This window comes from Simochromis diagramma, unplaced genomic scaffold, assembly GCF_900408965.1.
Source record: "Simochromis diagramma unplaced genomic scaffold, fSimDia1.1 OVJJ01000685.1, whole genome shotgun sequence".
NCBI classification, from domain to species: Eukaryota; Metazoa; Chordata; class Actinopteri; order Cichliformes; family Cichlidae; genus Simochromis; species Simochromis diagramma.
In genome coordinates, this window is record NW_024387477.1 from 13,522,716 (window position 1) to 13,538,899 (window position 16,184).

The following is a 16,184-nucleotide window of genomic DNA, read 5'->3' on the forward strand; positions in this document are numbered from 1 at the left end:
CTGTTGGAGTCAAGAGTTTCTTTTTAGGTTTGCTACTCAAAAATGATGCAACTGCTAAATATAATTTCAAGTATTTACAGAAAAAACTGAGATCCAAGAGAGGAGTGAAGAAAAAAATTCCAGGGTTGGACAGGGCGATGCTCCTGTCCTAAAGTCTCAAACTGTTCTTTAATCATGTTGATGTTTTAACCAGGTTTACGACACTGGAAAGATTCATAATAAATCTCCCTTTAAGCAGCTTGTGAAACACAAACTGTTTGCCTCTCACAGGTCTTACAAACATGTACGGGAATTTAAACTACAACCCACAGCTTTCAAAGAGGCTGAGCCCTGGAACGGTACATGGGGCAGTAAGGTTGCCAGGCTGGCAGGTCATCTAGAGCTCAGGGTGGGGTTTGTAGGGCTATACCCCCTTAGCCCTCATCTGCCATCACTGGCACGAGTTACTCACTACAACTAGTACTGTAGTGCATTGGCCCCAGCGCTGCCTGCGAGCATGGCACAAACACAAACACTGACCCTGAAAGGATGAACAGCCCGCTCATGTAATTTGCATTTAATTTGCTTTGAGGCAGCAGGAATGCTCTAACAGTGTAATAAGGGAACCAGGGGAATTTCAGCTGGCTGAACAATTCAAAATGTATACTAACATATAAAATGACAGCTGTGGGCCTGTGTGGAGTTTGCATGTTCTCCCCATGTCTGCGTGCGTTCTCTCCAGGTACTCTTGCTTCTTCCCACATCCAAAGACATGCCATTAGTGGGGTTAAGTTAAATTGTGATTATAAATTGGCCCTAGGTGTAAATGTGGGTGTGAATGGTTGACAACCTGTCAAGGGTGTACCCAACCTTTTGCCCTATGACACCTGGGATAACCCCCACAATCCTGAATTGGAAAAGAACAAGAGATTGGATGGATTGCCTTAAAATGCATCACACGAGCAGATACACCAGTGAGTTCATACCCATCTTTACGTTCTGGCTTCATTATAGTGTCATCTACTCACCAGGAAACTTGTAACTGTAGCCTGCACGCTTTGAGGCATGTGGACAAAATCTGCCCTTTGACTGATATACATATAAATACCAGTCAAAGTACACTCAAATGCTTTTGCAGTACCTCTGGTTATAGTATTCAAGCCAAAACTCTGCCCTTATAAAACACTCACAGACAAACTCACAAAGTGAAAACAAGACCAGACACTCTCTTGCAGCTGCTAAATGTAGTGGTTTAATGCATTCTGCCCTATGACCTTCTCTCTCTACCAAGAACGCCAAAGGACCGCTCTCAGAAACAGTGTAGAAGAGCTTGTTTTGTAAAACAGGAAAAGACTATAATAAGATCCCTGCTTCTCTACATTTCCATTACTATTTAACTAGAAGCTACATGTTGAACCTCATTACCTGATTAACATGATAATGTAGTGCCTAATGTAGATTTGCTTATTGAATAACATAGACAGGCTCAGAGAAATCCAGTTTCAACCTATTACCTCTCCATTATGTCACTGCAACTTCCCGGAAGGTTTGGAGACATTATGATTATAAATATATGTGCACATCTATGCATACGCGGTATTTAATCCTGCTTTATGAATCTATCTCATTAGGCCAGGGCTTTTTTAAAATCTAGTTGACCTGTGCACTGATGGATTACAGGGCTCTGTGACGTAACTCCATCCAGGTTAGGCCACAGGTTTAAAGATTGGGGCACTGTCTACCTCTCCGTGTGTGACAGATTAGCAAACGGTTAAATGTGATACTCGCTCTGCCTCTGCTCCCTCACACTGCTAGCAAGCAAACTGTTCGAGCAACCCATAATTACATTTCTAATTGCAGAATAATTAGGACTCCCTGTGTAGCTCGTTAAGTCATTTGTCACTAAAGCCTCTAATGTGGCATACAACAACTCTCTAATTACAAAGAAGGAAAAGTGCACAAGATGGGCAGCATTTCACTACTTGTGGCCTAAGTTTTGTTTGATGTATATTTCATTCATATTTATTATTATTATTATTATTATTATTATTATTATTATTATTAGCTGCTATGACTGTGTTATAACCTAGTAAAACAAACCAGCAACCAGCAAAAACAGACTCTTCTAATGATAAAATGAAGTAAGAACTCATGTGATTAAGAGCCATGCTGCACATTAGAGTGGTTGCTTTCTTTCTTTTCACCTTTAAATTACAGCAAGGTCAAGTAATTTCACTCTACAGAGAACAGTGAAAAAAAAAAAAGATCTTATCAAAAGCAGATGATATACTGCTGTAATGTACCCCATCTGGCCTTCCAAAGGAGACTGCTTCTCACAGTTCTGTCAGGACTTTTACCAGAACTTAAACAAAAAAACAAAACTACAATTTTATTCAACAGTTTTGCAGTAATAACTGGGCAAAGGTGTGGAATGAATTACAGTCAACATAAGTGCATCTTTTGAACAGATAAAAGAATATAGAAGAAACAGGACAACGCTGAGGTTGCACCCCAGCTCCAGGTAACATCAAGCTCTTAATAAAACTCCAACGAGTCAAAAAATGAACAAAGAACACAGACAGTTTTCTTTTCTTTTGTTTTGAAATAATAAGTCCAGCAATCAATAGAGCTCGACTATTTTTGTTGCTGATCCTACCATACAGTAATAGCTGTTATGAAATCATGCGTTTGCTTACCATTGCTTATTCAAGGCAGTAAACTTGGCAGCTCTATAAACAGTGCAGATGTATATGAATCAAGCAATGCGCAAACACTGACTCCGACTGCGTCCATCTCCAGTTAGGCATAATAGCATTGCCTCTATACTCACCAATAACCTAATAAATCCTGCGAACAATAATTAGCTGGGAAATGAATGCAGAATACTAGCAATATTTTATCATCTCTTAAGCTTTATGATATCCAGTCCTTTCACTATGGGGGAAAGAAGTTGGACTAAATGCAAGTGGGGCCTATCAGCAATATTTGGTCATTTGTCACCAGTATTAAAATCTATTGCTATTACATCGCTTAATTCTACCCCCTTGACACAAATCCAGCCAGATTTTTCATGAGTTGTGAACGTCCATCTGTGCGTGTCACTGCAGTTCATATCTGCCAGAACTACGAATGCACAGCTGGATACAGTGAAGTAGAAATATGCATTACGCCCCTGGCACTGTTTTACCCACACACCTGTCCCAGCTGCACCTATACACTACTTACCCAGAATGGAATGACTTAAAAAAAAAAAGAAAGAAGGCCTAATTTCATTACCATCTGCTTAGGAGAAAGACAGACACTTTATTTAGAATCTGGCTTATTTAAACTGTGCAACTGTTAAGGCAGAGGCTCCTCTGCTTTCAAATGAGAGACTGCAACAGTGTGTGTGGGAGTGCAACTGTGCATGCAGTCCTGAATGTGTGTGTGCATGCGCGCGTGTGTGTGTGTAAGCCTACTTGAACGTGGGTGGTTGCACGTGTCTTGTAATAAGGTTGTTTTCTTCCCTTTGCTTCATCTTGAACTGCTTAACCTTTGCTTAAGGAAATTCTTCAGAGACTGAAGCTCTTTTTTTATATTTTCCAGTACATAAATAAATAAAAAAAATCAGATAATAAATCAAAGATAAAACAAACAAAAAAGGCAGGATCAAAGCAAAGTGTGTGTGTGGGGGGGGGGGGGGGAGTGTTGCCTTTAGACCTGTTGAGAAAGACAGAGGCTGCCTTTACCTTTCCTAAGTGAGGATGAATTAGACCACCATGGAGAAGAGAGCAAAAGCTTGGCTCTCTGCCTGCAGGTTGATGGAGGAGAGCTATGAACTCTGGGAAATGAGGATCTAAACAGAGTGTAGATCACCAAGCCCACTGGCTCTGTCTCTATCAGACACAGCATCCCTCTCTCTCTCTCTCTCTCTAAGACTTAAACACCCGGACACACTCTAACACTCACACTCCACAGTCAATGTCTAGATTAATCTCTGAGGGAGGAATCAATCAACACACCCGGTGGCATCTCGGAGAGCCCCGGAGGCTTGATGGTCCCGCTGAAAGAGAGTGATATGTCCAGGTGCTTTAGAGACATCTCAGAAGAAATCTCTGCCTTTCCATCTTCCCCCATGAAACTGACAGCGAGTTAGTTTCAAGGAGATATGAAGCTAACACCATGTCATTGACATATGGATGAAGAGCCTAGGGAGAAAATCTAAGGAAAATCCACAATTTCTTTGTACATGTACAATGACAATAAAAGGATATTCTTGCTTCTCAAGAACAAAGGTCACAAAGTGCTGTACAATAAAAAATAAGATACATCAATCAAAACTATATAAATGGATAGAATCATTTAAGTCATCAACAGTGTCCACTTAAAACCAGTGGAAGTGAGTTTCACAACTTTGAAGGTCCAAGGTACCACCAACAAGCACGGATCAGCTAACCCCAGAGACCTTGAAGTTGCATATGCATGTAGAAGTTCATTAATACAAGGAGGCAACAGACCACGAAGAGCTCTTAAGTGTTCACCAAAACCTGAATCTTAAACTTTATAGTTGTTTCAGAATTGTGCACTGCAGCACAATTCTGAAACAAATGAAAGTGATCCAGTGTGAACGTTTGCTAAGGCACAGCAACAACGAATTACAATAATCAAGCTATGATGAAATTAAAACATGTGCGATCATTTCCATTTCAGATTTAGACATAATATATGTGTGTAGATGGTACATTGTAGGGTCAGCACAGCATCATCATCTCACAGCAATGCAAGTTTGCATGTTCTCTTTGTGTCTGTGTGGATTCTATCCAGGGACTCTGGCTTCCTCTGGATAAACACATCAGGTAAATTGGTAACTCTAAAATGACCAATGCCTATCTCTTGCATTGCTAATGCTAATGCTGCAATAGGTTGGTAATCACCTCTTGCCTATTGACATTAGGCATAAACTCCAAGCCAGCCATTACCTGAAGGACAGATCATCTGGCAACATTATGGGATTTGAATGGCCTATAAAGCAACAGGTGGTAATTTAACACTAGCCTAAAAGAAACGCTGGCTAAGCAGAAGTCTACAAACAACAGGCATGCACTCTGTCCAAAAAAAGAGCATTAAAAGTAAAGTCTTTGACTTCCCAATATAAATATCTTTATTTTACTTGTCCACACTTTAAACACAGAAGTCGCCACCCTGGAAGAAGTTTTTCAGCAACCTAAAAAGCAGATTTCTGTGTGAACTAAAGGTTAAAACGCATAGAAAACGCCCATGTAAATGAGGACAGGGCCTATAATTGAGTCATTTTCAGTATTTGGCATTTTCAAAAAATGACAAGTACTGACGTTCCTCAAATGACCATGCTGCTGGCCTCTAAAGCTATATAAACCACATAGATTCAGCTTGATAAAACATCCTAAATCTGCAGCAGATCAGGATGTTTACAGTCGCAGTTTCCTTATTATTAACCTCTGTAGCAGTGCACATGGGAAAGCAGGCATCAAGTACGTTAAGCAGTCTTTAACCTACCAGCTCCCTAGTACAAACCCTCTATGACTACGCCAATGTTAGAATAATGTAGGTAATAGTTAGCACAGTCCAGTCCAGTCCTGCTACACAAACTCCTTTGGATAAACCATGCAGAGTATTTCCAGTAGATAGATGTGAAAATGAAAACTTTACAATGCTTTGATTTCTGATTTAATTCCATTGATGTTTACAGGTTTTGTTTGAAAACAGCCAATATTACGAAGCCCCAAATTAAAAGATATAGAGTCGGCGGATGCATAAATCACACATGCCAACAAGTGACAAAATCACCAACAAATCAATGGCTGCTGGCTAAATGAGTCACCAACTTTCACATAAAACATTCTGTAATCAAGGATCCATTGTTTAAAAATCCAGACAAAAACTCATTCTCCATTATTGTTATAAATACCATGTGCTGTGTGTCAATAATTTATATTTATATTCAGGCATTTCCCTCTCTCTCTGCTGCATTTTTATCTGAATATTAAAAGCATTACCTTTGCAGAGATTTCGTGCACCTTGTTTTTCTCCTTTTTTTTAAAAAAAAATGGACACTGTGAGTTTATATGAGGAGTTTGGAAAACTATAAAACAATTCAAGTATCAATTACACGTCATTTTGTCAGCTCTGTTTGGTATAAGTGTATCTGTAACAACTATAGGTGGCCCACACTCACAGTTAGAGTGCAGCGTTTTGACCAAGCTGTCTTGAAGATTGAGTGTTTCTATTTGGATGAAACAATTCAGAAGAGGCTTTTGGTTTAGCTTTAGGGGAGAGTGTCTCGGAGGAGCTCTTCATCATCCTCTACAGCCACTTTCACAGGTTAATGAATCAAGAAAATACACTCAGGACTTTCTTACTTAGGAGCTGGGGGTTGCGGTTTATGGTGCATTTTAAAATTGATAGCGGGAGATAAAAACGCAGTGAAGTCAGTGTTTGTGCATGAGCTCCTGTTTTGCAGGGACCGAAACAAGAATAACATTTCACACGGAGCACCAACTGAAAACGTCTGCGCCGCACAGATGGTCGGATGATTTAGTGCTCAGAAATGAGATTTGTTGGAACATCTTTTAAAACATTGTAACTATAAGCAGCAAAAAAATAAACCTTTGATTCCGTATATCCTGCTAGCACATAAACACAGCCTACGTCACTGCATTATGATTGATTATTTAAGCTCCTAATATAAATCCTTCTCCTGGGAGATAGAATAATTAAAAGCAGCCTGATAATTTTGTTTAGTGAACCATGATGACTCTTTGATCCATGCATATCTGATCTGTGCGCCAAAACAGCCATCACCATTTAAATGATGCTCCTTATTATGATTACTATCAAGCCACCTCTGCTCTTGTCTTCTTTCATCTTTGATATTTATCAATCCATCCTTCATGCTGATGGAAGCCCATTAGCTGCAGATGCTTTCAGGTTGACATGTTGACTTAATAAGCTACATCTCATGATAAAAATAACTGTCCGTGGCACACGTGTCTTTCCCCGTCTGCATACGAGATGTTCTCTAATAAGGGTGCGCTGCGAGAGAGGGTGAATAATGAAGCCATACTGACATAAATTTGACACTACTAGACAATCACCCCCTCGAGGGGTGACTGGGACGAACAAGTCTCCCGGGAAAACTATGCAGTCCCGAGGCAGAACATCACCCAGAAAGCCAGGCGTTCTGAGCTGCTGTTCACTGCATACATATACAATCAATTTTAGAGGTGACCCCCTCGCTCCAGCACTCAGCTGGAGGCTTGTGAGCATCTTAACTGCTACCCAGAGTCTTTAATCGTGGACAACTCTGATTTAGAATGAGATTTCTGAACAGATACAAAACTACACATCAACACCTGTTTTTACCACTGTTACTGCCATGGTTTGTGAATAGCTGAAATTAAGCACTTATAGTCCAGATTTCAATCAGAAATGCAAAGATATTTGGACTGAAAAACACCCTCCATTTCTTTGCTGTGTGTTTCACCAGGAAAACAGGGAGAAATGTGAAATTGAAATACAGAATATATAAGACAAAAAGTGGGGAAAGAGTTTGTAAATATTCAATATTTACTATGATCACCTTTATTCTTCAACAGAGCCTGAACTATCTCAGGCAAGCTTTCTTATAATTTAAATGGTAAATTATAATAATTTCTGTAAAAGTTAGTTCTCCAGGTTTTTTGAAGAGCATTCATTGCGTATTTCTCTTTCCAGATATATTTTTATTGCAGTGGTGATGAGCAGACTTTCAAATACTGTTCATGTGCTGTAGATAGTTTTTAGGCCTACCACTTTTTCCCTGAGCCGCCTAGTTTCTTCAGATGTTTTAAGGAGACAATTCACACCTTGCCTTGATATGCTAAGTTTTAGATAATAGGTCTTTAGAAATCACCTTGTTAGTGCAAAAATACTAGTATTCTATACCTGTCAAACTGTTGGTATTTTCATAGAATTGGCTAAAGAAATGGAAAAATGGAAACAAATTATGTGTTTTTGCACCAGTGTGCTGGCAACAAAATGCCTACTGATACAATTTAATTTTTTATTTTTATTTATTTATTTTTTTTGCTGTTGTTTGTTATGTGCACTGGTTCATCCCTGGAGTTGGGTGCCTTTTCTATGCTTGAATGATTCATAGGTGGTTAAAAAAAGAAACAAACACAAAAAACAACCCTCTGAAATGGTCAGACAGAAAGACTTGCCTGAAAATGAGTGAACATTTTGTGACTTTTGAACAGTGGTGAATATTGTAGAACTTCCATAAAAGATATCTGATATCTCCTTACGCTACTGACGTGTGTTTAATCTCAACGCGAGAAACTGGTGCGAACATTAAACAGACTCAGTGAATAGCTTTGTTTGAACATGACATGGATTTGTTTAGCAACAGATGACATATCGAATCTGTCAGAGAGGGGAGGAATGACAGTGCCATCGTTTTTCTTTCCATCCTTCTTTATGATGATGTTTTGAGAGGATTTCAATAACTAATTACAATCTTCAAATTGCCAGCGTGTGTGCTTTAGAATTTCTTTGACCGATTCGTTTTTTTCCATCAAGCATGAGGATTTTCTGCCAGGTTTGATTGCATTTGGACTCAATAATAAGCACTAATATAAAGATTTAGTCATCATAGTAGGGTGTGAATCATAGATCACACAAAAAGACTACGATTTTTAGAAAACAGCCGTGTAAGAATATCCTCTCTATCTCTCGAGCGCATGAACAGCGGGAGATATACTCGGGGATTACATATATTGTTATCCTCAGGCTGCAGCGCCCCACAAAGCTTTACATTAATGTTATCCCATCCACCATAAATGATCTATAAATAACAGAACTTCTCAATGTAATCACAGAGGTTTCCTGCCTGTTTTCATCTAATGATTGACTGAGTTAAATAGAGCTGGACAGACATTTCCTATTACTGTGCACTAGATTGTAGGGATCTACTGTACTATAATAATATAATATAAAGCACACTACATGTGGAGAAACAGCCAGCAGGTCTCATATGCTTTAGTTGGCTTTGAACCAGTTCTAAATCTGCCATCCTCCCCACTTGCGGGGTGAAGAACTTGCTTCTTTTCTCAGTAAGCTGACATTTCACCACAGCCAAAAGTTAAATGTCGCCATGTGAGGCATACAACTGTGTCATGAATCTAATGCAGCTCAAGCTCTGGCAGAACTGTAGATTTGTCCACTGCAGTGCATTTCTGTACAGAAAGACTGAAATATGGAGTGACTGAATAAATGTAGAGGACTTCAATTAATTTAATTAATGGACGTCAGTATAGACAGATGAATTGATGCGTACACTAAGCACAGAGGTTTAATCGGTGGTTGGGTATAGAAATAGCCATTTAAGTGGTAATGTACCACGATTAAACATCTGTTGTACGCTTTTCATATTTTATGGTTCTTGATTTGTAAGGGACTTAATATGTTTCTCGTGAGACTGTTGTAAGGTGTGTAAAAATAATCTAATGGGCATGAACTCAGTTTAGCAAAATAATGTTCAGCTTTAACCATACACATTCAGTATCTGCCCTTTTCCACACCGAGAAAACAATACAACCTAATTTCAAACACTGAAGTGAGGTTGTGTTTCTCCCGCACGTTTAGGTAATGCTCTCTCTGATTCTCACTTTTCGAGGCTTAGCAGAGCGTTTGGTTTTGTTCAACCAACACCGCGCCGTTAAGCCCAGCTGCATCCCATCAGTTTGCTACACTGCTCGTCTTGTCAGAGCTTGCTTAGCACCCTGGAGGTCTCAGAAACCCTGCTTTGTTCTAACTGCAGATGGCTGATTGAGAATTCTGGGGTTGGTTTTGTTGGATCGTCCACAGCAGCCGGAAGAAGAGACCTTCGACAAAAGTACATAATGATGGAAACAATACGAAAGCACTGCAAACATTCAAAGACTCACTTCTCTTTTAGCTAAAAAAAAAACATGCAAGAATCCACTTTAAATATTTAAACTTCATCTTTTTGGACCTCGTGATCAAAGTTTGATCGTGGGCGCATTAAGTAAGAACAATGCTTTCAACAACATACTGTGTATATAAACAAACTTGCGAGCAATGTGGTCCATAATAGAAACTGACATTAAAAGTAAATCCATAGTTCTGCATAAAATCTACATCATAGTTACACTGCAGCTGCATAGCTTATTGCACACCCTTCAGCATAGCCTGTGGTTACAGCCCCACGTGCATTTTCACATCTCTCCATGCAACAACAGCAACTCGTCCCCTTGGTCCACATGTAGTGTAAACACAGTATGCTGATTATCACAAGGATAATACCTTGAAGGAAGAAAATAAATTTGTTGCAGACTGTAATTGTATTTGGTTCACAAAGCTAACCCCATAGTCAAAATTCCATCAGCGCAGCCATAACTTACAATACAATTTTATTTCTTCTCATATGATGCTTCAAAAATGCCTGGAAAGACTCAGTCTTATGTGTGGCCTCATTAGGATGTTGTGGTTTAAACAATGATTACACTGTAACTGCTGATTTTATAGATGATGTCAGGCCAAGTCGCGGAGTAACACAAAAGTAATCTAACAAGGATTCTGACTTTACTTGAGAATATATTTCAAAAATACTGACTTCTTTTCATTGGCTCCCATTTAAATCTAGAGTCAAATTTAAAATCCTTCCCCTCACAAGCAAGGTGCTTTACCCCTGAATTGTCCCTTAGTTACGCTGCAAAAGGCCTAGGCTGCTGGGAGTGTCCAGTGATGCACTGATTATTACTTTATCGCTCGCCTTTTTTTTACTTACTATGCGTTCATAATCAGTGGGTATTATGAATATCTAGTTTTCTTCTAAAGCATGTCATTTGTCCTGTCTTTTTTCCTACACCTCCAACCAGTCACCGCCGATGGCTGCCCCTCCCTGAGCCTGGATCTGCCAGAGGTTCCTTCCTGTTAAAAGGGAGTTTTTCTTTTGTAGGAGGCCGATGTTTGTTGGAGTTTTCCCTGTATTATTGTAAAATCTTTACCTTCAAATATAAAGTGCCTCAAGGTGACTGTTGTCATGATTTGGCACAATATAAATAAAAGTGAACTTTATTGACTTTAGTGAATTCACAGAGTATGTGAGTATGTGGGCAGCACAGTGGTTACCACTGTCACCTAACACAGTTTAAACGCACCAGCTGGCTGGGGCCTTTATGTGTTGAGATTGCATATGTTTCCCTTTGCCTGAATGAGTTCTCTCTGAGTACTCCGGCTACCTCCCAAGGTCCACAGTACAAAGTATGTTAGATTAACTGGTGATTCTAAATTAATGAAAGGTGTTAATTTGAGCGCAAATAAAATCGGTGTTAGGCCTGCCATTGATTGATGGCCATTACACTGCATCCCACCTCCACCACAAGGCAAGCTGCTGCTAAATCACATCGCCACAATAAGCGAGGTGCAGCGCAGAAACCTCACCATCATTATTTCATATTTTAAAAAGCAGTTCAATTATATTTCCATTGTTTGTCATTCAGTGAATTTAAGCCCAAACGATGTTAATTTTTGTCCTTTCATTCCTGCAAATTGACTGTTAGAGAGTGAGTCAGTAGATGATTAGTGAGTGACTAAGCTTGTCAGTGTGCCTATCTGTGCTCATGCCCTTCATGCTCTTTCCTTCATTCATGTGTGTATGAGTACATTTTCCATGCTATTTTCACAAGCGCATTCCTTAAGGACAAGTGACAGTTATATAATGGAGGGGGGTCTAAGTGAAGCAGCCATCAACGTCCTGATTTGTGCAATACATAATGCAAATTGTATATTTTTCCACACTACTAAGCAAAACAGAGTTTCCGTGAAGTTTCTGGATGACATCCATGTCTTTCAGTTTCCACAGGATGGAAAAGCTATATTTCAAGTTATGTTAGGTTTAAGGCAAGTGGCCAAGGACACAAATTTTATGTAGAGATGTATGAAGATCACTGTGTAAATATCAAAACTGAGAAGAGGAAATACTGCAAGAAAATTAAGTTTTGGGCTGCACATACCTTGGCAAACATATGCTTCAAAGTGTATCTCATTTACACACAGGGCTGGGGTTCAACATCTCGCCCAAGGACATTTTATGCGGACATGTGCGACATGTAGAAAAAGGAGTGAACTGCCAAACGCTGATTAGTGGATGACCAACTCTACCACACAGACCACAGTTGACCCTTCATTTTCTGGTCATTTTTTCATTCTTACTTGGAAATGATCTGAGAAAGGAGGCGTGAAACTCTTAGTGTCCTCCAGACTCTTTAACATACTTTTCTCCCGCAGCCTAATAGCATAGTTTATAGTCATGTCTGAAAATGCTTCCTAATCCACAGACCAGCAAAACCATCAACTATGCTGCATTAAAAATGTTCAAAAAATACAGAGCAGAGAGACGTGGCAGTAACACCACATGAAGAGGAGAAGGAAACAAAACTACTTACACAGATTTTTACAGCGGTATCACTGTGATCTCAGGAAAATCACTTGTAATGTTGGTATGAATAGAATTAGGGTAATAATGCACATGAATAACGTAATGTCATTCCTGACCATGAGGTCAGGGAAACTTAGGACTATTAGCACCATTCCATTCATGATGACACCATGTGCTGTTAGCTCTGCAGAGAAAATAGCCGGGAACAAGGTCAGTCTTTTATGCACTTAGTAGGCATTATGCACTATGAAAGGTCAGGTTTGTTGTGTTTACTCATTTATGAATTTACCATTTTATATAATGATCCATTCTAACCTAACAATATGGTAATCTGTGGATAATGACATATTTTAAGGTTCACTCAGAGACACTGTCAACGAGCTATCTGCTAGTAAATCATCATGCAGTTAAGATTTGCAGGAAAAATACTGCAAATACTGTTTGTATTCTCTGAATAATTTATGGAAAACCCCATAAGGCACATTGCTAACATATAGACCAAGATATAGACCAAGCTATAGAAGAAGATTACTGAATTATCACATGACATCACACAGCATGATGGCCACTATGATAATATCAATGTGAATACACATAAATTGTAGAAACTGCAAATGAAACCACACTGATACAAGCAAACCAATACTCAGCCACTTAAATGACAGCTCCAAGCCATGTAATTCATCCTCATCTGGATATAGCCAGCTAGCAGTGAAGCAAAAGCTAGCTCCTATTATCAAGAACACAACTGCCTGTGCATCTAGAACACAGCAATACTAGTAGTAAATAAAGGCTGAAGAATCAGAGCAGCAGATACTTAGCTTATACTCCAATATAAAAAAAACAACAACAAAAAGCTGAAAAGTCGCTTAATAGGCCCCCAACAGAGGGGTAAGGATTCTTCAGGAAAACAGAAAATTCTGCCTGCATGCATCACTTTCACAGAGGAACTGCAGACATTGCAAAAGGATTCACAATGCATTGCCTCAAGGTCTTGTTCTGGTTTCATATGTTGTGCTCGTGCACACGCACTCACCTGCCACTTTGGGTTTAGCTCCTTCTCCCCTAGGGCTCTGTTCAAGGTGTAATGACTTTTAGCTCCATCCAGCAATGCAAATCAAACATTTTAGAGCGAATGTCTGCATCCATTGGCAGCCTGTTTTAACTATTGTAGAATATCAAGAACTAAAGTCAAATGTTGTCTAAAATACAAAACGAGAGAAAGAAAGGTGCAATTGTCAGGCAAGATTTTAGAATATCATTTTCTTCGGGACAAACCAGCCAGAAACAATCTGAGTTAAAAATAACATTTTAAAAATTAGCAAATAAAAACATGATTAAGGGTATTGGGATCATTTAATATTCACACAGATTAAATTAAAACTTCAAAGCTGTACTGTATGTGGCACCCTGAGTATTTTAAGTGTTAAAAACAAGTCTCAGAATTCTTATTGAAGTTTTTTTAATGAGGTCATTTCGCCAGTAGTTGGCAGTGGCGGCTCAGAGAAATGAGTGACTGACAAAGTTATCCCTTAATTCAATTCAATTCAATTCAATTTTATTTATATAGCGCCAAATCACAACAAAAGTCGCATCAAGGCGCTTTATATTGTACAGTAGATCATACAATAATAGATACAGAGAAAAACCCAACAATCATATGACCCCCTATGAGCAAGCACTTTGGCGACAGTGGGAAGGAAAAAACCCCATTTAACAGGAAGAAACCTCCGGCAGAACCAGGCTCAGGGAGGGGCGGGGCCATCTGCTGCGACCGGTTAGGAGTGAGAAAATGAAAACAGGATAAAGACATGCTGTGGAAGAGAGACAGAGGTTAATAACAGGTATGATTCGATGCAGAGAGGTCTATTAACACATTAACACACAGTGAGTGAGAAAGATGACTGGAAAGGAAAAACTCAGTGCATCATGGGAATCCCCAGCAGCCTACGTCTATTGCAGCATAACTTAGGGAGGATTCAGGATCACCTGGTCCAGCCCTAACTATATGCTTTAGCAAAAAGGAAAGTTTTAAGCCTAATCTTGAAAGTAGAGATGGTGTCTGTCTCCCGAATCCAAACTGGAAGCTGGTTCCACAGAAGAGGGGCCTGAAAACTGAAGGCTCTCCCTCCCATTCTACTTTTAAATACTCTAGGAACAACAAGTAGGCCTGCAGAGCGAGAGCGAAGTGCTCTAATAGGGTGATATGGTACTACAAGGTCATTAAGATAAGATGGGGCTTGATTATTTAAGACCTTGTATGTGAGGAGCAGGATTTTGAATTCAATTCTGGATTTAACAGGAAGCCAATGAAGGGAAGCCAAAACAGGAGAAATATGCTCTCTCTTTCTAGTCCCTGTCAGGACTCTTGCTGCAGCATTTTGGATTAGCTGAAGACTTTTCAGCGCGTTTTTAGGACATCCTGATAATACCTTACAAAAGTAACGCAGGCCAGTTATGGCAATGGAAGCCGTCATTAACACAGAACTGCTGTTTTGCTATGTTTCAGGTGAGAGTAGTATACGAGCACTATATAAATTTATGTAAAGTTGATACTTATTTAAAGTAAAATGTTTGGAGTAAAATTCCTGTTTATAGGGTGTTTAATGTGACCAAGTAAGGGAGATAATTCAGCTTATCCGCGATGAACATGGGCGTGCTAGCTAAATGATGTTAGCTAGCACATTTTACTTTGTAACCTTGTTGTTCCATTAGAAATATGAGAAAAACAATTAGCTGGTTTCAGTGAAAGTTATAAGAAATGTTTTGGTAAACCAGCCGGTACATGAAAGCAGAGTGTGTAACATATAGCAATTTCCGACATTCATGCCCAAGTCACCCAGGCCTAGAAACCACTCAGTTGGCCCAACAACCATCTGGCAACCAGTGGTTGCTAGAGGAAGTGGTTGCTTTCCCCAACTGGTTGGTGAATGGTTGCTGGCAGCCATCAGGTGAAATCAGTTGCAAAAAGTGCACTGCACAAAAACCTACTTGAGATTACTTTGATCACTAGTAGATTGCTGATGTTGCTCGCAGGTTGCATTGAAAATGCTGACTTGTCAGCAAACACCCTCTAACTACTTGCCTAACCTTGCCTAAACTGGAAACAAAGAAGATTACCACTACAGCCAACATGTTTCAAAGTGTGTCCATTTCTAGTTTGTGTCACACTTTTCACAGTTTCACTACCTCACAGAGAGTAGTTGACGCATGTTTGCAGACACGTATGGTGTTTTCCATACAACCTACCTACGAACTGTGGCAATGTGTAAGCAACCAAAGCAACTACAAGGATGTTTTTAGTAGGGCTGGGCCATATCATACCGTTCACGGCAACACCGGTATAATGTCGGGCAACGATAGAAAATTGAAATATTGCGATAGAATATGGGTAAAACGCGCATGCACAGTGCCTTTGTTTTCATACGCACACGGCGGAATGAAACGGATGAACCAGAATTGGTTTGTAAAAATGCTGCAACTTCAGTGTGGAACTGGTTTAGCTTTCGTCCGTCAAAAACACAACAAAGCACTATTTTTGGTAGAGCGTGCTAGCGGGCCGTCGTTGTTACCGTGTTTTTTGGAACATACGGCACACTTAAAATCAATCCTTTGATTTTTCTGAAAATCGACAGTGCCCCTTATGATCTCGTGTGCCTTATGTATGAATTCTGGTCGTGTTTACTGACCTCGAAACGATTTTATGTGGTACACGGCGCTTGAAAATCTGTCAAATGTTTTAGTA